General features: G+C 39.2%; 1 long non-coding RNA gene across 1 annotated transcript; it reads right to left on the reverse strand.

Annotated features, from left to right (window-relative positions):
• Window positions 1-16,423: 16,423 nt before the first annotated feature.
• LOC133469315 (uncharacterized) lies at window positions 16,424-21,986 on the reverse strand. Its single transcript, XR_009785670.1, has 2 exons — window positions 21,483-21,986; window positions 16,424-16,949 (listed from the first exon to the last, which is right to left on the reverse strand). It is a non-coding gene; the product is annotated as an uncharacterized LOC133469315 (long non-coding RNA).
• Between the last annotated feature and the right edge of the window lie 1,123 nt (window positions 21,987-23,109).

The following is a 23,109-nucleotide window of genomic DNA, read 5'->3' on the forward strand; positions in this document are numbered from 1 at the left end:
TGACATCATCCGATCGATCGATAGAAGTGATCGGTTTGCAGTTTTACTTTTTGTAAACAAAAAAATAAAAAAACGTCCACTCTGACCTTTCTGTCCTCTCTTCTTCCTCCAATATGAAGGCAAGGAGATGGATCATCTCGTGCGTAATTACGCACGGGAGAGCACCATCCGTTTCCCGTTAAAGCCCATTAAACGACCCAATTATGCTTTGTGTAGGCACACTGCGTGCATGCATATTAAAATGATTCTATTAAACACAACATGACGTTTAAAACACATAAACGAATGTGCAACTCAAAGACGCGAAGCTGAAAGAGAGAGAGAGAGAGAGAGAAGTAGAGAGGAAAAATTTCAAAAAAGCTGGCAGGTCCACAAAGCAGCCAGCCTGCTTACAATGTGGACACGTTGCAGCTTCTCCACGTTGGCCCAGTCTGACCTCTCATTTCACTCTATCTCCGCCTTTCTTTCGCTCTCTCCTTCTTTCGGGAGAAGAAAAAGAAGAGGAGAAGTCTGAGCTCAATAGAAGATGTGAACATGTCGCGTTACCAAGCACACAGGTTAGGATGTTGCAGTCTCCTCATGGACGCGTGGATCTTCTATCCATAACATTTCTCTTATGAATATTGTCATTGGCACTACTTTTAGTCATGCTAAGCTACCGGTAGCAGTAGCCACAAAAGTGCTACTGAAAGTAATAGAACTCACCTTAGTGGTGTCAATAAAAGATGTGGTCATTGCACTAGGAGTGGTAGTGATCGTACTGATGGTCATTGTTGCTGGAGTTGTAGCAGTACTACTGGTAGTCGTCGTTGTAGTAGAGACGGCATTAGTAGTCTCTATAATACTAGTGTTATTAGTAGTAATAGTTTTGGTAGTAGAGTAGGAGTGCAAGGAGTAATACTCTTAAGTAGCAGTAGTAGTCATAAAAGTAGTGCTGATTAGTCCCATTAGTACCCATCAGTAGTAGTCGGAGTGGTAGTAGTACTCTTAACAATTGTTGCAGCAATACCAGCAGTAGTAATAGCTCTAGTAGTGTTAGTGCTGGGAGTCATTCTACTAGTAGTTGTTGTAGTCATACTACTAGTGATAGCAGTGCAGTAGTTGTAGTAGCAGTTGAAACAGTAGTACTCATAATCGTAGTAGTAGTAGTAGTAGTTGTTGTAATAGTGATGGAGAGGTCCTTGTAATAGTAATATTGGTAGTGCCGGTATTAGTTTTGGTAGAAGTATTAGCAGTCGTACTTATATGTCTAGGAGTGGTCATGATAGTAGTAGTAGTAGTAGTAGTAGTAGCAGTGGTAGTATGCTGCTGGGAGTTGTAGTAGGTTCATTCGCAGACGTCATAGTAGTAGTAGTGATAGTAATAGTAAAATGAGTCGTGGTATTGGTAGCACAGGCAGTAATGTACTGGTACAGTAGTAGGAGCAAGTACAGTAGTTAGTTAGTAGTACAAGTAGTCACAGTACGAGTCAGATGGAGTCAGACGTATTGTAACCCTGGAGTGTTGGTGCAAAAGTTCCACAAGTGAACCGTCGCTCTGCGTTTAAATAGAACTTGTAATTTTCTGCTCAGTGCCTCAGAATGAAGTCTCGCTGCCTCGCTGTAACAGATCGTTTTGTGGCCTTTTTTTTTTCTTTCTTTTTCTTTCTTTTGGGCGGAAGCTGCTCAAGCTCATTCGGACCTGCGGAACATTCGAGCAGATCGCAGGCAAGGGCCAGCTCAGGTGAGCGCCAGGAGCCGAAAGCTAACAGATCTCAGTGTGACAAAAAAAGCAGATGTGGGACAAAAATAACTCGTCTTGGTCTGCAAGCATTCGTATAGACTTCGAGTAAGACATATGTAGGCTTCGTGATGGACTTTGACATGGAGGGAGAGAAAAAACTCAAGTCTATATCTTTATCTATAACTACGCGTATGACCAAGCCTATTTTTATTACTAAGTCTGGGGGTAAAAAGTCAGTCTAAACGTATGCTTCATGAGACCACGTCTCAGTCCGGCGCAGTAGGTAGACCGCTGGTCTAACGCCATTTTGGTGAAATTGGTCGGGGCACAGGGAGACAGATACATGAGCTTCGTGAACGTGTGGTGGATGTCAGACATATTTCATTCATAAATACGTGAACAGCGGGCATCAAACCCTCTGAAGCATTGAAGAAATCAATTAATTGAACACATTATTATGAATAGTATCATCATTATTGCATTATATTTTTTAAATCATCCCACTGGCCGGCACAGTTATGGGGGCACATAAACGATTAGGGGTGCGGGGATAGATAGATGAGGGCCATGGACATATTTAAGTCATCCGAGGTTATCACCAGCTCATTCTGTATTTAATAAGGGGACCCGCTCGCATTGTCTGAGCAGCGACAATGCTGCAGTCACGCACGGATCGCTGCGATTACGCGTCGTCCTTTTCCACATCGTCTTCTTCCGCACAGAGATGTCTCCGTGCCAGACTGTCATTGTGTTACATTGAAAGGGAATGAGAGGGGCCGCTTTGATTGGACATGATTGAAATCGGCCGTGTTCACTCCCACAGCGTCGTAGACCTCCCTCTTTTCAATAGGCCAGCTTACGCTCCTCTGCGAAATTACCAACATCGGTCTAACCTGCCTCCATGCAAATGTTCGGCCACCTGCCGCTCTAGATTTACGACGGTCATGAAAATTGAGCCCGTAGAGTTCGATTTGGTTGCAGATTTAGTCTTAAAATGTTCAACTGGCAAAATATGTCTGTAGCAATCTGGTGGTGGGTTTACTGTATTGCATTTTTGTACATAATAACAGAATTGGCTGCAACGTGATAGCGGCGGTATTAAGATGTATCGGGTGAGTCCCCACGGAAGGCCGAGGTCCCAAATGTGCGGCCCGCCACCGCTGAAACCGACGCATGCAGTAGACTTCGTCACAGACTAAAACTAAAACTAAGACGACTGCCCGGTCGTGCTGTACACGGCGAAAAATGAAAAGTTTGCGCCGGTTGACGAAGCATCTTCAAGCCTTTCCAGCACTCGCCGGGTGGCTGAAAAGAGCAAACTTTACATTCCCTGCAAGCCTGTGAGCTGCAGCGTGCACGTGTTCCTACTTGTAGCTTTGCACTAAACCTCCCCCTGTGCCTCACTTTCCTTTACACGCACAAATTTACTCTCCCAAGGGACATTCATTAGTGTGAAAATTCAAAAATATGCATTTAATTTCTCCTTTGGCGAGTGTTTCTTCCTTGGTTACCATTCAAATCCATCTTTTCACGCTTTGTTTGCTTGTTTTTTGGGCCCACCTACCTCAGACAAATTACAGTGCGTGACTGTGAAAATTGTACAGTATCGCCAATCACATGGGGCGCACTACAATATCTTTCGATGCTAAGCGCACTGTGATACACGTCAACCTGCACACACACTCTAAGTAGCCCATAACACGGATAACAAAGCTTATATTGGGGCTGCCGAGCCCCGTACTTGTTTGGAGTGTGAATGTACGGCCAGTGACTTGCAACAGGGCCTAATATGAATCTTGCTCCGGAGGGCTCATGCAAAAAAGAAAGGCTCGCCATGTTATCACTTGTCTAGCTTCAAATTTGCCTCATATTTTCACAGCTTTAAGAGGCTTCACAAATGTTTGCAAAGCATGATTTGGCTGGTCTTTTTACTGAAGCCTCCTTTTTTCCCCAAAACTCTCCCCGTATTTTCATGAGTCTTAGAACCTTGAAAAAAGTGACACGCTGTTCCTGATGTGTTCACTGCTGCGTTCTATTGGAGGAATCCTCCGTTTTCTTTAAATTCACCTCATGTTCCCATGACTTTTATAACTTTCCAAAAGACATCGAAGGAATCCAGAGTTTTATCCAAGGTGACCAAATATTTTCATGACTTTTACAAACTTCAAATTCTAACATGGCAGCTTACACCGATGCGTTCACTGATGGTGTCAAGAGGAGGAATGCTCAGGTTTCTCAAAACTAACCTCATATGTTTATGACTTTTAGAGCCTTCAAAAATGTTGATGTGGCGAGACTTTACTGGTGCGTTCACTGACCCTTTCTATTGGAAGAATTCTCAGTTTTCTCCACACTTGCCTCATATTTCCATGTCCTTTCAAACCTTTGAAAAAAGAGACATGACACGCTTTTACTGGTGCGTTCATAGGTGCTTTCTAGGGGAGGAATCCTCACTTTTGAATCTGCAGTAGTGCCTAAAGTGTGACTTCTGCTCCTGAGGCCTAATGCAAAAAAAAACAAAAGCAAAGAAAGAAGCCATCTCCATGGTCTCCCTTGTCTTGTGAGAGTCTGCGTGTGCACTGGGAAGTCATCATTTCCACTCAGGCTGCTTGCTCATTTGGTGCCTTCGCAGGCGATAGTAGTGGACACACAAAAGTATTGGGACGCATTCCACCAACAGGAAGTAAATCAAAAGTGGCGCCGTTGCCAAAATCTGCAACTGTCCCACCAGAGAGCCGTTTGCTGGTGTTCTTCCGAGCCAAACTCCTCCAAGTAAGCTTTCATCACCTTCGCTGGGTGCACTGGGAGCAGTCGTCGATTGCCCCGATACTTTTTTTTTTTTTTTTTTTTTCATGACGTTTCGGTCTGGTTTTCTTATACTGTCTGGCTTCGTCCCCCATCCCAGCCCCCATCGCGTTCGTCCAAGCTCTCTCCATCCCTCCATCCCACCCTCCCTCGCCTTCTCTCTCTCTCTCGCCCTCTCTCTTAGCCATCCTTCCTTCCCTCCCTCCTCGCCCCCTCCACCAATGCCGCAGACATCCAGTCAGACAGCCCAGATGGAAAATCTGACGGGATCCTTCCCTGTACTTTGAGATAGTGTGCAAGTCGGCTGACAGGCTGCTAAAGAACAACCGCACGGGTTTGTAAAAGTTGATTGGAAGTATTGTTGTGCATTAATGACTTTTTGGGAAGAAAAAAAAAAACCAACAACAAACGCCACAGCACAACTTATTGATCATTTGTCTTGAAAGTGGCTCATGAACGCTGCACCATAGAGTTAAAGGAGTGGGTGGGTTGGAGGTGTCGTATTTCCCTACATTGGGAATGTTGCACATTTTCTCTCTAACTTTTAGAACCTTTAAAGAAATGTGACATGGCACGTTTTACTGGTGCGTTCAGGGACGCTTTTTAGGAGAGGAATCCTCAGTTTTCTCCACCCTTGACTTATATTTGTATGACTTTAAGAAACTTCAAAAAGAGAGACGTGGTGCCTTCACTGGCACTTTCTAGTTGCAGAATCTTCAATTTGGCCCAAGCTGGTCTCATATTTTCACTACCTTTAAAAACTTAAAAAAAAGTGACATGGCAGTCTTTTACTGGTGCGTTCACTGATGCACCTCACATTTTCATAACTTTTAGAACCTTAACTAAATAAAATATTGACTTTGCATGATTTTACTTGTGTAGTCACAGTTTGTTTTGTTTTTTGTTCGAGGGAAGGAATCTTATTTTTCCATACTCTTCATATTTTTGATGACTTTTAGAGCCTTAAAAAAGTGATGTGGCAGCTTTTACGGATGCGTTCACTGAGCAATCTTCACTTTTGTTCAAGTTCAAACTGGCCTCATATTTTCATGACCTTCAGACCATGAAGAAAAAGTGACATGGTGTGTTCACTGGCACTTTCTTGGAGACAAATCTTCAGCTTTCTCTCAAACTATTTTCAATATGAATCTGATACGTGACATAACAGGCTTTTACTGTTGCGTTCACTTATGCTTTCAATAGGAGGAATCCTCAGTTTGATCTAAACTCGCCTCATATTTTCATGACATTGAAACAAGTGGCGTGGTGCTTTCACTGGCACTTTCTAGAGGACGAGTCATCAGTTCTGTACAAACTCGTGTCATATTTTCATGACTTTTTAAAAAGTTACTGGGCACGCTTTTACTGGTGCGTTCACTGCTGCTTTCTAGCGGCGGCATTCTCGCTTTGGCCTCATGTTTTCCTGACTTTCAGAACCTTGAGAATAACTGACGTGTTGTGTTCACCAGGGGCTAAATCTCCAGCTTTCTCCAAACTACTCTCCATTTTGAATATGAACGTGAAAAAAGTGACACGGAATTGCTGGTGCATTCACTGAATCCTCAGTTTTCTCTATACAGTACTTGCCTCATCTTTTTAGGAAATTTAGAAACCTAAAAAAAAGGGACATGGTGCATTCACTGGCACAATTCTTGGGGATGAAGCATCAGCTTTCTCCAAACTCACCTCATTTTTTCATGATTTTTTTTAGATGGTGCATTCACTGTGGCCCGCTATTGGAAGAAAGCAAATTTTTCTTCAAATTCACCTGTTTTCACATCTTTCAGAACTTAAAAAAAAAAACCCCAAAAAATCATTGACTGACTCTTTCTAGTTGAGGAATCTTCAGTTTTCTCCAAAATGGTCTCATGTTTGAATGACTTTTAAAACCTTAAAAAGGTTTCATGAAACTCTGTTACTGGTGTGTTCACTGATGCATTCCAAGGGAGGAATCCTCTGTTTTTGGTATTTCCAGTCGACCCTGGTGCTCTCTGGTCTTCTTCTTCAACGTGGTTTGTCATTCCCAACATCTGCTAAAGTTAGTAAGCCACATTAAACTGCGTTGCTGCCATGTGCTTTTACTTTTAACCCCCATGCTTCTCTTATATGAACATATTTGTACGTTTTGTAATCTTGTCTCGCTAATGTCCGAGCGTTTTTTTAAATTGTATTTTGGGCGCTAGCTGTAAACTGTTACCACAAAAAAACAGTGTCAAAGAGTGGAGATGAAGGGGGTGGAAGAGCCCAGATCCCGTCTGGAATTGTCGTTACGGTCTTCACATGTGAGGCTGAAAGTAGGAGGTGCCAAAGACAGACAACAGAAATAGAGAAAGAGAGAGTGTGTGTATGGTGTCATGGCGGAGCTTGAAGGTTTGAAAAAAAAAAGGAGAAGAAAAAAAAGTCTTCTTTCTGTGAAGGTAAATTCAAACTAAGAGAGAGAGGCTGGAAATGGGGAAAAAAATAGATGAGTCATCCTCTCCTCTCAGCTACACAAACAAAAATGAGTCCACTTTTATGTGGACAAAAGTATTGGGACACACCTCTTAATCAATAACTTCCCTCCACTCAGAGGTTGAAGTCCGTCCGTTATTTGTGCCTGTTCTCTTTCGGTTGCGAGGCACAGTTTGGTGTGGAAGAACAGTCCCAAAAACGTCCACGCTATAAAATAATCCTCATTGCTCATCAGTTGAAAATGGTTGGCAGTATCAATACATGGAGATAATTCCAAGGAATGGGATGTAAAAGGAGGAATCGATGGGACAGTGCTGCGTTCAAAGGCGACAAACAAGCGCATGCTAAAGGCACCAGTCTAACTGGCAGCAACGTTCCATCTTTTCTGTTAGTATTATGAACATTACAGCGGGAATAAAAGACAATGTAAGTGAGATAAGAGCGATGTCAACAATAGTTGAGACGTTCAGTTCAACAAGACACGTGGATGTGTGGCCTTCACCGATACGTTCTGCGGGAGGAATTCTCAATTTTCTTCAAATTCGCCTCGTATTTTCAGGACTTTTAGACGGGTAAAAAACAAATAATTAAAAAAAGGTATTATGGCAGCTTTTACAGGTGCATTCGTTGATGTTTTCTAAGGGAGGAATCTTTAGTTTTGTTCAATTTGTCCAAAACTTCACAGGCACTTTCTCGATTTCTCCAAACTCGCCTCAATATTTGCATGACTTTTAGAACCTTTGAGAAAAGTGAAGCGTTTTCTAGGGCGCAAATTCTCAGTTTTCTACAAATAGGCCTCATATTTTCAGGAATCCTGTACCAAAGTGAGGTAATGGCACTTTCTAGGTGGCAAATCCTTATTTTATTTCCCCTCCAAACTGGCTTCATATGTTTAGGACTTACAGAACCTTAAAAAAGTATCACAGCAGCCTTTACTAGTGCGTTCACTGACGTTTCCTAGGGGAGGAATTTAAATTTGCGTCGTATTTTCACCATAAGAAATGTGGACATTGCTTGATTTTACTGACGCATTCACTGACAGGGAGGAATCGTATATTTTTGGGCTTTTAGAAAAAAAAGTGACAAGGCAACTTTTACTTGTGCCTTCACAGATGCTTTCTCGCGAAGGAATCCTTTATTTTCTCCAAAAGCTGCTTTATAATTGCACGATTTATTTGAGTGTTCATACGTGGCGTTGCACTTTCTAGTGCAATAGAGCTTTAATGTGAGAAACAAGGTCAATAGAAGTTGCAAAAGGAGCTTTGCGTTCCACTGACTTGACTCCATTTTGTGGGTCTGACTCGGCAGCGAGTGCTGCACATCTGCACGCCACACGTGCCGAGAAATAATGTGGACTGCGGCCTCAGCCCCACGTTATCGTTCACATTTCATCAACTAAATGTGCGATATGGAACTTGGCTGTTTGCCTGTGTTGTTATTGTTTTCTTAAAGAGGGTCACATGACAACAAAGTGCGGCCATCTTTTTGAGACCTGTGGGACTCCCTCCAGGACACGACAGGACGACTTAATGTCATTGTGTGTGCTGTTTGGTTTTATAATTGATCACAGGTATGCAAGAAATATTAGCGCTTTTTTAGATTTAAACGGATGTATACAGTTATGTAAAGAAGAAAAATAATTGTTGAATGATTTAAAGAGGAAATATTACTTTACAGTTTTTTTTTTTTTTTTTTTTTTACTCGAGTAAAGTGACTTTCAACTGGTCCCTTCAGGGTTCGCAAGAGGTTTATTTAGTCCTTTTATTATTGATCCATCTTTAATTATTTTAAAGGTATGCCAGTAGATTATATTTTACTTGTTACTGTTTTACATTTTATTGTTGTATTATTTTTCCAGTGGTTAACTTCTTTTTACACTTGAATGATAGTTAGGAATGTTAATTAACACATTTCCTGTACAGTTATTAATTAAACTTCAAGACAACCGTAAACTGGACACTGTGAAGTAGTGAGATGACAGTAGGAAGTATTTGGGTGAAAGAAGAAGAAGAAGAAGAAGAAGAAAGCTGAGCTGCAGCTCTGCTTTGCTGAGCAGTGGAGGAGGAGGAGAAGAAAAAAAAAATGGTGACCTCAATGAAGAAGAATGCAATGTGGTCTTCACTCCCGCCCCGAAACATCCAACCAGCAAAAATGACTTTTTCCCTTTTTCTTTAAGTGGAAACCATCAAAGTGTTTCACTTTTTTGTCAGCGTTCCTGCAGAGAATGTCACTTCTCTCTAAGTAAACACTCAGAGATCAACATGTTGATAGCACTTCCTATTGCTCCTGTTTCGCTTTTTCCTTTTTTTTTTGGCGGGGGGTTGTTGGTAGTTTGTCTTTAATTGCCCTCCGTTTGCACAAATTCTCTCTACTTTTGTTTGTCCACGCATGATGAAGAACCCTTTTGCCCGCCACATGTTGGAAAAGCGACTGGAGGAGGAGGAGGAGCCGAAATTCTCCTCCCGGGTCACCCTGCATAAGCAGCGCTAACGCTTTTCGCATGTTGCACGCGGTGCAGCAGAAGGCCGCTGACGACATCTCGCCATCGCTTCCCGATCTGTGGCCCGTGTTTACTTCCCTTCCCAGGGCCCAATGCGCAAGCAGGAAAAGGGTCGCTAATCGTTGGAGAAGGGGGCTACCATTGAGTGCCAATCGTCCTTGAATTGAACAAGATATAATGCACGCCATATCCGGGATGGGCACATCCATAGATGAGGTCAAACTGATAAAATAAAAACAATCGAAAGTTAAAATGTGTACACAAAATTGTAATTTTTTAAAAGTAAATTAATAATTCAATTACATATATACTTCATTTTTCAAGTATTCTATTAAATACTGTAATTGGGTAATTATAAATATTAAATTTAGCTATAGATGTATTTATTTATTTCACTTACCTCATTCAATAATTGGATAATTGAGTTCTTTCAAATAACAAAATAACATATTTGAATTGTGTATAATTATTTATTATATATTTTATTCATAAATCAACCAAATATTTCATAACATATTTGTAATACATATGTATTTTATTACATGTTTAAAAAATACATATATGTAAGCATAATTGGTTGATTGTTTATAATAATAATTAAACAATTAAAAACAAATATATGTAAACGCATTTATTTACAAATATATTTTTATTTTATTGTTTGAAATAATAGACAATGATTTGCTCAGATAAATGAATTAAAAATATATAAATATATTTGAGTTAACCAATTTTCGTAAAAAAATAAAATTGCTGAATGAATGCAACAAATATTGATAATGTAAACGCTCGGCGGGCCAGATTGAAGAGCTCAATGGGCTGTATTTCATTCTTTGGCCACCCTTGCTTTATATTGTTAACTGATGATAAAATGTGTGAAATATCTCTGACTAGCTCAGCTAACTGTTGCAGTACAGCAGTCGGACTTCAGCTTTGGCCTCTTTGCTTGTTATTCTTACATTTAGGGAAGAAATGTCTCATAGTTCATATTACTTTACATGGACCGCATGCCTATTCCAGTTGTTTGTAAGAAAGTGATTTGCTCTAAGCATATTCCCCAATAATTTAGAGTGTCAGGAAGTCCCAACCAAAGATGTCTGCCCCCTCATTGATAAGAAAAATCTGAAATATTACTCATGTTGTACCGACCGTCAGGGCTGGGCAATGAATAGATTTTACAGATAATTATTTGTCAGGATGATTTATTTTGTATTTTTATTGTTTTTCATGGCTTCTGTAGTTCAAAGCAGGTCCAAACACTTAACAACATGGCTGCGAACAGAGAGGAGCTTGTTTACTTTTGCCAACAATGGACTTTTCTGACCTCTCGTGACTATTTCTCCAAAAAGGAATTTGAGTTTTAATTCCTGCTAAGAAACAGACAACGTGAATGGAATCATTTCCACATTGTTTTCGGCATGGCAAGAAAGGAACTTGGTGGGAGGCAATCATGGAACTTTATCGTTGCCAATGACATAGTGCCCATTTATACGTTGCGAAAAAAAGGTGATTTATCCACATATTGCCAACTTTTGACCCGAGGTATGTGCTTCCAAGCTGCAAATATTTTGCGCAAGTCACCTTGCCAGACCTGCACAACTTTACATGAGAAAAGACTGAGAGAGAAGTGGACAACAGACTTGGACCAGCCAAGCCATACAATGAGACAGTTTGATGGCTCATTTTATGAAGGTAAATGAAAGGCTGTTTAGATTCAGAAGAAATAAATTCCACAGGGAGGGGGGGGACCCCAATCGATTAAAATTAGAAATCTGATTTTGTGAAAAACATCGGAGATTTTATTTTAAAGCAGTCTATACTCAGCAGTCTATACCGTACAATCAACTATTAGACCCTCTAGTTACCACAAAATTCGAAATTAAGCAAAGGCTAGCAACATTGTGTCAGCTAACATTGCTTGGAACATGAAGCTAGCATTGCTTATTGAAAGACGCCCCCCTCATAAATTGCAATGCTGACTTTGGGTGCCAGTCAGCATTGAGTTATAATTACCGTCGGCATGTTCTGTGATTAGCCTCCCTTAGCATGTGCGCGTTGTCATTAAAAGAAGGAAGTGTCATTTATTCATCTTGCAGAGTGGTTACAGTGTTGGTGCACCTGGACGCATCCTGAAACCAGGTTGTCCGTGGGAGCAGCACGACTTTTAACAGAGGGGAGCGCAATCCCGCATGTGTTAAAATATCACATAAATACTGCAAAAAGAGTGGCGCCTGTTTCCTGAGCATGGTCAACCTGTTAGGCTGGGAGATTTTGTGACACAGTGGCATGACCCCCCCCAAAAAAAAATGCTTTTAATAATGGCACTAAAATTCCTATTTGCGAATGATCGTAGCAGGGTGGCAGCCAGTGAGCTTGAGTGAGTTCTGTGCATTTCGCATAGAAAGGGAGCGCTCAATAAACTCATTCTAAAAATAAAAGTCAAATTAGAGGGTTACAGCGTCCGCTGGAGAAAAAAGGCCACTGGGTTTGGCTCTTGGCTTCACACACGGAACCGCTGCGGCGCTCCTCGTCCCGTCTTCTGTTGATCCTCCAATGCTTGGATGAGGAGGTAAAGCGTCTTCAGACCCGCTGGTAACAGCTCCATGAGATGTGAATTTAACAAAAAAAAGTTGAAACCGTAACCATTTAATCCATTGTAGGTTTGGGAAAAAGTAATGAAAGTTTGGTTTCCGTCCGTCCGACTTTCTCCCCCTGTCCTATCCTGTCCTATCCTGTCCTATCCTGTCCTATCCTGTCATAACCAAGACTGGACAAAACCCAGCCCAATTTGCCCGTAATTGGTATATTTCTGTCAATTAAGGCGCTTGAGTTTCTCCAAGGTAACTCTTCTGGACCAAAAAGTACGGTATGTTCCCACAAGAGAAAGTCCTTTAGGGTACCACCAAGTCGTCCGGTCCAACTTTCCATCCACTACCAAGTCCTACACCATCAGAAATAGGGGGACAGTAGGGGCCCATTTCTGTCACTCAAGGTACTTGTCTTTAAGGCAAGTGTTCTGGGCCAAATGAATATGTTCCCACTAAAGTGAAGTCCTTTTTGGCTACCAAGTCATCGGCCAATACCAAGTCCTTCATTGTCAGGAATAGGGTACAGTAGGTGCCCATTTCTGTCCCTCATAGTACTGTAGTTTCTCCAAGCCAACAGTTTGTACATTTTCCAGGTCCTAAAATGTACAGATAAAAATAAAAAATCTGTGAAAGTGGACAGTGTCAAGGGTAGAAGCTTTCAGGTTGTTCCAAAGTTAAGGGTCTCAGTGGGACCAAGTTTTCCAAGTATCTCCAGACCCAAATCGACAAAATATTTCAACTCTTTCAGAAATTGCGGTACCTCAGTTTTAATATAAAGCTACTGTACATATTGACTCATATTTGGACTCCAAGGTTGCTGTTTGTACTTAGTTGTAATACTGTAAAAGTCTTTTGTACCCTTAAAAGCATCGTCTCTGTCTCTGAGAGAGACGGTCATTGTATCACCGTTTGGATTCCCAGTCGTCGAAGCGTCTTCCAAACACTGTTCGCTTAGCTTCTCCACTGTCCTTTGGCTAACGACTATCCCAGTCCCGTAAGACTGTAAGACGTCTGTAAACTGAGCCATGAAAGTGTCCAGTGGCGACCAAACCAGATGTCCCGCTAGACGCTATGTCCCGAGCAAAACATTGTCCTTGCTGCGGCCAACAGCTTGCGATCGATACTTGCTCAGCAAGCTGGACGTGTTCCTCAGTGGCGAATCTACTATAACTTTCATGTCTTGCATTTTTTTTTTAAATGTAAAAATATACTTGATCTCAGCGGATCTTGCAGACGACACAATTTTTGTTCGTATGAGTTGAAAAAGATATTTGTGGAGGTCGTCACAGTGTTGACGCCATCGGCCTGCTTTCGTAATATTTTCTGGGTAAGATCAAAGGATTTTCTTTGATATTTGCAGTGGTTTCTGCACCCCTGAGTGTTTTATATTGGCTCTAGGGGCTTCTGTAGGTGAACGGTTGAGCCACAAACCATCTTAGGGCCCTTGTAAAACAACGGGCAAGGAGGCCTGATGACTAAATTGGGTTGCCCTACAACATTCTATAGCAGATTCATATGGAAAAGCGTGGCCTCCCTTTCGTCAGTGTTGGTCACCAATTTTTTTTGGGACGGTGATGTCCTCTTTTAGTGAGTGGAAGTTTGTGTTCTGTTTGTTTCACCTGGTCTTGTGGCCCCCACCTTCTTTGTCTTGTCAATCAGTGCCTCTTTTGTTAGGTATCTATGGCCCACCCGAATTCGGATTATTTGTCCTTGTTCTACTTTCTGCTTAGGTTTTCTGTCTTGACTGTTGGTCCACCTGCTTCCATCACCATGCCAGACCAGAACAATGTAGCCTGCCTGGCATGGAAGCTATTGCTAGATTATTAGTTTGAATTATAAGAAGTGCTGATTTCCCCCTCTGGTCGTTTGTTGTGTAATTGCTCCAGATTCAAACTGAGCTGAGATCTCTTTCACCCTGGGGGATATACAGTCGAGTGCCATAAAGAGGCCCGCTCACTAATGGGTAGCATGCAGCAGCCTGGTAGCAAAGATGGTAAGGTTTTACGCGGCTTGACACAGGAACAAACTTGAACATGTAAAGCTTGACCCCCTGCAGGCCTGTACGGGAGATTTGGGCTGCTGTTCTGTATAGAAACACAGGGTGCCGGCCATTATTTGTTTATGGGTTGCTGACTTGACTGCATGATGCCGCGCATACTCAACAGTACAGAAGACATACACGTCTCAAATTGGTATTGCAAAAGATTGTTTCAGCTAAACCGCTTAACGCTTAAGGATGCTTTGAGACCTTTATCTGGTCTAAACCTGGATTCATAAACTCTGCTAGACGTGTTTTGAACTGATTCGGTTCACTCCCGTTTAATTACTCTATTTGGACTTCACCGTATGAACCACACCAATAGGGTAAAAGACCAAGTACTTGATTAAAGCGGCCTACGTTTTATTCTTCAGGTAGCAGATGACTTGCAGCAGCAGCTTGAGAAAAATTAATTTTTAAATGTGCTTTGTCTATTGCACTTTAAAAGGCCAAATGAATCAATTTTAGCAGAAAGACTGACAACATAGGCCCCAGATTATTCTTTTTGGAGGTTGGAAGTTCTTTGAGGAGAGGCTTGTCATACATGTGTCAGGTGGTATCTGCAGACATTGAAGGTGTTCCTCAGGGCGGCACTCTGGGAGGAAACACCACATTCAGAAGGTGAACCGACACTTAGAGGCAAACGTCTCCTGGCGGCTGCTGAACATAAAAAAGCGGATTTAAGGCGTCCACGTCACATTTTTTTAGGAGAGTGGAGGGAGTGGGGAGGGGGGAGGGCTTCATGACGCCAGCTCCTCATTGGCCGCAGCCCGTTGCCCAAATATAGACGAGTGTCATGTGGTGCTGGAAGATGTCTGCTGGCTCACAAGCGTTGAAAAGTCAGCGCGAGCTTGTTCGCTGGCTCACAAAACGTGCACGCAAACAAAAAAACTCAAAATCGTATCTTCTATTGTTATAAAGCAGGTTTCAACACCACAATGTGGACAATCATCCTGACTTGTGACTGCATGGAAGTTTTTGTGATTCTCTTAAGACCATTTTAATAAAACATCAATTCAACAGCGAGGCCTGAGCACTGCTGGAGACCCGATGCTTTCTTCCCTCCTCCACTCCCCCATTATCTCCCGAAATTATTGTCTTTTTTTTTCTCCTCCTGTGTCCACGTCTGCAAGCAGAAGAGGAGGTGCTTTGCCTCTCATCAGCGTTGTGTTTCCCAGGCCTGCCACATCCACAAAAGGGAGTGTGCTCCAATGAGGAAAAATGTATGCAGACCCCAAAAAAAGACCACAAAAGAAGGGAAAAAAGGGAAGGCTGAGCAGTTTGTGTCATGATGATGATGATGATTGGTGAACGTGAACTTTTTGCACCCTTTGGCACTTCACCTTTACCTAAATAAGGCCAATCAGGAGACTTTTATTCAAAACAAAAATCATAATCTTTTATTTTCTTTTGTGAAGAGTGAAGCAGATGGTCTTAGTTAACACACACACAGACACACACACATTGGGAAGAATGTGAAGGGTTTAGGGAATAGGGTTTAGCGTTAAGGGAATATCATTCCAAAAACAGTTTTTGAAATGAAATTAATTGAAGAACAATTAATGAAGTAAAAGTAAATTAAATCAGTCATTTGTTAAGAAAAAAATGCACTTTTAGTAGTTTAGTAATAAAAAACATTCCCCACAATATTTATGTATTTATTTATTGAGACAAACAGTAGCTAATTACCTTTTAAATAAAATAAAATAAACCTTATATTTTAAATGAAAAATAATACTAATTTAAGTTAGTAATCATGATATTTTTATTTTAATGTATTTAAAAATGTTTCCTTTTTCCTTTTAAAGAAAACCATACTATAATAGTATAGTAATAGTTGTAATGTTGTTTTTTTTAAAGCGTATTTGTTAAAGAATGAAGTCAGTAGTGAGTGAGTGAAATATGTTTTTTTTCTAAATAAAATAAAATAAAATAACCTTTTATTATGAAAAAACAAGTCATAAGTGTAGGTAGTAAAAAAATATGGATAAATTAAAACTTGGTTCTTTAAACAAAAAAATATTTTAAAAAGTTAATAATCCTCGGTTTTGAAATGAAATTACATAAAACAAGCTGTTTTTTATAACTATTAATAACAGTAGTTAGTAATGATGATTAAAAAAACTTATTTGTGAAGAAAATAAGTTAGTATTTATCTTTCTAAAAATAGAATAAAATAAGCCTTGATTAATAAAGAAAAAAAGATTAACAGAAATACTTTTTTTTAAAACAAAATATAAAACACACTCACTCTCACAGCCACGTGTCATTAAGTGTAAAGCAGATAATGACAGATGCATCTGAGACTTGAACTTCCTGTTTGGACTTGTGCGAGTGGCCCAATGAGGCGTTCCCATTTTTATTTGCATTAAGACAAAGTTGTTTTTGCGTAGCCAATGAGAAAGAGTCACATTCTAAAATATACAGTATAAAGATTTGACTTGAATTTCTCAGCCATTTTCATGAGCCCCTTCCTTTCTACTATTCCCCCCCCCCCATGTCTCTCTCTCTCTATCTCTCTCTCTCTCTCTTGCTCTCTCCCTCGCTCTCTCTCTGCTTTAATGCCGGTCCTGTCGGTACCTGCCTTGCACATTGCTCAAGTGTTTCATTTCTCTTTGCACATTTAACATTTCCCTCCCCCAGTCTTAAAAGTTTGGCCACCCCCGTGCGTCTTCTCTCCTCAGGGGAGACGGCGTAGTTGGCGTCGGTGACACTGAGGTGCTCCTCACTTCACACTTGTGGTCATGCTTGTCTTTGATCCATAATCATACATGATAAAAGTGGTAGAAGCGTCCAATGAGGAGCAAGGAAGAGGAAAATCTTCGGCTTCCATATGAGTTCAGTTCTAGAAAGAAAGAAAAAACAAACCATCTGGAATCACTTAAAGCTGTGCTCAGTGACTTCAGCTTTGGAAAGAAAAGCTCGGAAGGAAAAATCAGTCCTGGAGAAGAAGGCTTTCGCTTTACATTCCTTGCAGCCAATGGTTTACCATTTAAATGCAATTGAATGCTGTAAATCATACTCTTAATATCAATAAAGTTGTTTTTACGAGACAAAAAATATTTTTGTTATTTATTTCAGCATGAATTATGTTTGAGACAAAAATAATATATCATGATATTTTAAATTTTCTAGAAACAAAATTTCAAAAAATAATAATAATAATTTGTGAAAAAAAAATTTTTTTTTGAGGAAAAGTTTTATTTTTACAAGGAACCAAAGTCATGTTTGTTAAGTCAAGAATAGTATTTTGAGGTAAAAAGTCTTTTTCTAAAAGTTGTTTTCAAGAAAATGTTTTGTATTTTTCAAGAAAAAAGTCGTACTTTTATGCATTTTAGAGGTGTTAAAGACAAAAAGTTATGTTTTTCAATAAACAAAAGTATAAACAAAAGTTGTATTTTGGGAGAAAATTTAATTTTCAAGAAACGATTCATGCTTTTTTAGAAAGGTATGTTTTTTTGGGTGTAAAAAAAAAATCCTTTTTTAAATATGAAAGTAATTTTCGAGGATAAAAACAAATATTCTTTTTTCAAATAGAACAGTCATATTTTTCAAGACATGGAAGTCATGTTTTCCTAAAAACCAAAACTTGTATTTTTCAAGAATAAATAATACTTTTTTGAGAAACAAAAGAAACAAGTCTTACTTTGAGAAGAAAAAAAATACATATTGTCAGGAGAATTAAGTCACATGTTCTAGACAAGTCGTTTTTTTCTGAGCAAAAGTCATGATGTTATGAGAAATAAATAATCTTTGTTTTTTTAAGTTGAAATGTCATATTTTTTTCAAGAAATGCATTTTACCAAGAATTTTTTTTACAGTGCTGTGAAAAAGTATTTGTGTATTTGGTGTGTTTTGGATCATCGTCTTGCTGTAGAACCAAGTGCACTTAAGCTTGAGGTCACGAACCGATGGCCGAGCATTCTCCTTCAGGATTTTCATGTAAAGAGCAGAATTCATGATTCCATTCATTACAGCAAGTCGTCCAGGTCCTGAAGTATCAAAGCAGCCCCAGACCATCTCAGTACAACCACTGTGTTTGACTGTTGGTATGATGTTCTTTTTCTGAAATTCTCTGATACATTTATGCCAGATGTAATGGGACACAAACCTTCCCAAAAGCTCAACAACTTTCACCTTGTCAGTCCATCCATCTATATTCTCCCAAAAGTCTTGGAAATCAGTCAGATGTTTTTTTTTGTTTTGTTTTGTTTTGTTTTTGTTTTTACAAAAGTAAAATGAGCGTTTATGTTCTTTTTGGTCAGCAGTGGTTTTCGCTTTGGAACTCTGCCATGGATGCCATTTCTGCCCAGTCTCTTCCTTGTTGAGTCATGAACGCTCACCCTGAACTGAGGCAAGGGAGGCCTGCAGGTCCTGAGTTGCTTTGTGGCCTCGGATGAGTCGTCGCTGTGCTCTTGGTGTAATTTTTGTAGGCCTGCCTTTTTCCTGAGACAATTCACAACTGTTCCTTGTTTTCTCCATTAGTAGATATTAGCTCTCACCATGCTTCGCTGGAGTTTAAAAGCTTTAGAAATGGTGTTGTAACCCTTTCTGGACTGATAGATTTAGTTTTAAATGACTTTATTTCTCATCTGTTCTTCAATTTTTGTGGATTGTGGCATTTTGTCGCAGGTTTGTTAAATCTTTTGGCCAACTTCATTTTTGTCAGACGGGTTCCATTTAAGGGATTTCTTGATTGAACAGGTCTGGAGGTAATCCGACTTGGGTGTTGTCAGTGAAATGAACTCAGTTTCTTTTTAAAAATGTGATTAGCCACAGTTAATGAATAATTTAACAAGGGGGGTAATAACTTCATCACGCAGAGCCATGCAGCTGTAAATAAGATTTTTTTCATGTTCCTGTTCAATCATGTTTACTTGGTTTACCTGATATTTAAATTTGTTTGATGATCTTAAACAAAGTGGAGAAACAGCAAAAAAAAAATAAAAAAATTGAGAAATAGGCAAATACTTCTGCATGGCACTGTACAAGAAGTCATTTTATGTATTGATTTAGACTGTGGCTATATTTGAGTTTTTCTTAGTGAAAAAAGTGATAATCTTGCAGCGGGAGAAAGTGATGTTTACAGTCCGTGAGCCTCGAGGAAGACACAAGCCAGGACACGTCAGCGTCACGCCATGCGGCTCTGTAACTTGACATACAGCATATACTGTAAATAAATACATTTTTCATACATTTGTTAAAAGGCCCTCATCGTGAATTCCAGCCTGCAACTGAGATGCTCTGCTTTTGGCAATGGTCCTCTTAATGTTGCAGCATTTTTGTTTCAAACATTTGAGCGTCAGCCACATCAGGGACGCTAAAGTTCAAAGGTCAGTCTGTCGGCTCATCCCAGCCAGTGAAGTAGCTCAAGAGGGTTTCCAGGGACCACAATAAGCCTTCATTTGTTCCGGAAAAAAGTAGTACTACAAGTCATTTTTGTTGTTAACACGCAGTCCACCTGCTAGCATTTTGTTCAAACGGCTTGACATTTTTAACGTGATGTCGCGAACAAGTCCGGTGCGAGTGAGACGTTTGCCACAAGAGTGCAAAGTGTGAACGCAAATAGTCGACCTGAGGTTATTCACATGCAAGTGGGATTCAGCAAACTGGGCAACAGTCAATAAAAGACTCACTTTTTGCTAGCTGTTGATGTTTAACACATTAGCTTTTTACGTCACCTGCTACTGTATCTTAAATTCTATTAAACTATGTACAATATGTTATTCCATCTTATTCGAACCATTTCTGGACACATAACATTTGCTACATACAAATATTGCCTTATCACGTCATGATAAAATTATGATGTCATAATTTCAAGTCTTACTATGAAAATGTCATTATGTCATTAAACATTATGTTATTATTCCATGACATCATTCCATGTCTAAAATTGTCTTGCGACACATTGTCTCGTTAGCAAATGTGATCTCAAAAATAATGCATTATGATACATTGTCATAATAAAACATGTCATATTTTAAAATATTAAAATGTCATACATAATTTGAAGTCCTACTTTCGATATTTTAAAATGTCATACTATATCATGTCATTAAACATGATGTAATGCTAGACATCATGCCATGTCTAAAATGATATCTTAGTATACATCATCTTGTTGGCCAATGTTTTCTAGAGATCATTTAATAGCAAAAATCATGTCATAATGTAAAATGTCTGATTATGAATGTATTTTTTAAAATGTCATACTATACGTCATGTCATATTTAAAATTACTTGTTACTGAACATTATGTCAAATGATGTCTTATTAAACACCGTGGCAGAACGGTGATGTATGCAGATGCAGTTTTTGGGGTGGGGTGGGGAAGTGTGTGTATGTGTGTGTCTGTGTGTGTGGTGGGGGGCGGGGGGGGACATGATGGTGAAATGTGAGACTGTGGATCATGTGTGAAACATCCACTGAGAGGAGAAGGAGGCAAAGGAGGAGGAACGTTGTGCAGATGACTGCCAAACACACATTAACGCTTTCCATTCTTCACGGAGATGCAGTTGTGTTTTCAAGACAACAATTTTTAATCCAAGAAAAAAAAGTTTATTATTTGGCGAAAAGCCTTTTTTTTCTTTTCTTTTTTTCAATTATGTAAATCAATTCATATTTTTGTGACCCAAAAAAAAATGTCACAACAATGTCGAAAAATGTCATATTTTGCAGGTTAAAAAAAATAGCTCAGTTTTATTTTTGGAAGAAAATAATTTGTGGATGAAAAAAAAAAATAGCCGCAATCCATTAAGCAAAGTTTTTTAAAGTCTTTCTTTTTCAGTGGAAAGAAGCAAAATCCTAAGAGAAAAAAAGTTGTTTTCTCCGCTCTAAAGATTTTATTTTGGACAAAAAAAAAGAAATTTTATCTTATTAGAAGATTCATTATCAAGGCATTAAGTTTTGGTTTTGGTAGAAACATGTATATCATACATTTTTATTATCCAGACAAAATTTCAATTTTTTCCTGAAAAAAACCCCTCATCTTAAGATCATTTTTACCGCAGACAACGTGTTTTTTTTCCCAATAATTTTTTTTTTGTTTTTCCCCCGAGAAAATGTTTTAATATTAGGAGAATAAAGTTGTCTTTCAAGTCAAAAACAAGATTTTTTTAAACATGAAGTTTTCCACTCTGAGACTCCAACCCTCCCTCTTCTCTCTCTCTCTCTCTCTCTCTCTCTCTCTGTGTGCTGAAGTCCAACATGCAAGATAATTTACAATGAAAAGTTGCCATATTATAAACAGATGAACGAGGCCGATGTCTGCCACGAGGCCAAATCGACTTGAACCAGGAACCAACATTCCAACTGACACATGCACATAAATATACCACTTAGAGTATAAACAGAATATACATATCTGCATACATACCTGCATACAGGAAAAATACATACATTGGTGCCTGACATCATTATGACTTTACATTTCTAGTCAATTTTCTACGTGGCCTACTGGAGGCGCGCTGTTCAACCGACCGAGCCCGAAAGAGGATCCCAAAAACAGCTTTGCGGCGAGGTGTGACGTGGAGAGCAGCTGGGAGGCCTCTTGGGGTGAGCTGCCGAGGGAGCGACACCCACAGCTTCACTGTTAGCTTAGCGCTTAGCACTCGGCCGTGGCGGCTTTACGGCAATATCAAATTGGTGAAAATTACTTTGCACTCACCAGAACAAGCGTACAACGCAATAAGAGCCAACACTTTATCACATTTTCTGCCTTTAGGGTAATAAATGCGTGATCGTAGACGACCAACATGTATCCTTTGCGTGCATCTTTTCCATTTTGCGCCATGAAAACACAATTGGAGCTTTGCCGACAAGGGAAGTGAGAAAATTACATCATCTTTCTCATGTTACGAAAATAGATGGTTTTTTTGTTTTTTTTCAAGTCAGATATTTAGAGTTGGAAATGTCCAAAAAATCTTTTAAATATTCAATAAAAAGTTGTTTTCAACGTTAAAACATTGAAAAACTTGGGAGTCATATTTGTTTCAATACCAAAAGATTGAAAAAAAGTTGGAGATTAATATTACAAAAAGAAATTCATATTTTCTTTTTGAAAAATAGTCCTATTTTTCAATAAAACAAAATTTTCTTGAAGAATTTTTTTTTTTTTCAGATTTAAAACTTGGAAAAACATGGCAATCTTTCAAGAATAAAACCGTTTTTGAAATAATTTATTGTAAAAATATCCTCTTTTCAAAATACAAAATATAAGAATCTAGAATATAAGTTTAATATTCCAAGAAAAAAAGTAAAAGTAAAAAAAAAATATATATATATATCCAACAATTGATTCTCTTCAGAGATAAAAAGTAGTAAAAGTCATTTTTTTACAGGTAAAAAATTTACTTAAAAAGTAATTTTTTAAAGAAAATTCATAATTTTAAGACATTAAAAAAAATAAAAATGTCGGCAGTGTGTGAAAAAGAATAGAGAATACAGTCTTATTTTCAAGAAAAAAAGTTATATTTTTCAAGAAAAAAATCTTGTTTCTCATTAAAAACATTCATTAAAAGTTGCATTATAGAAAAATAGTTGTTTTTTTTATATAAAAGGGTGTAATATTTTCAGAATTAAGTCAGTATTGCAAGAATAAAGTCCTTTGAAATCATAATCATACAAGTACGCTTTTTTTTCTAACGTGAGTGGACAATATTGTGAAATATGTTAAAAGTTGTTACGGCATCATATATCTCAATACCATTCTTAAGTTCCTTCATACAAAAGACAGTTGCTGATGCTAAACAAAGCAGATGAAGAAAAAGTGATTTTCAGTGGGAACGTCGCAGTGGAAGTTTATTTTGGGAGTGGTGCTCTTTATCCCGCCACGGTAATTGCACGTTTTGTCTGTTGCTCAGCTTCCAGACGGCCAAAGTGCCTCCAAGTGACTCCTCACTCATTTCGACCTTCCCAAACCTTCGCCATACATCCCAAGTGTGTGTGCGGAGCAGCACTCGCTCGGTGCGCCGGCGTCCCATCGGCTGCCCGGACAAAAGTGG

The sequence above is a fragment of the Phyllopteryx taeniolatus genome, chromosome 19 (assembly GCF_024500385.1).
Source record: "Phyllopteryx taeniolatus isolate TA_2022b chromosome 19, UOR_Ptae_1.2, whole genome shotgun sequence".
In the NCBI taxonomy this organism is placed as follows: Eukaryota; Metazoa; Chordata; class Actinopteri; order Syngnathiformes; family Syngnathidae; genus Phyllopteryx; species Phyllopteryx taeniolatus.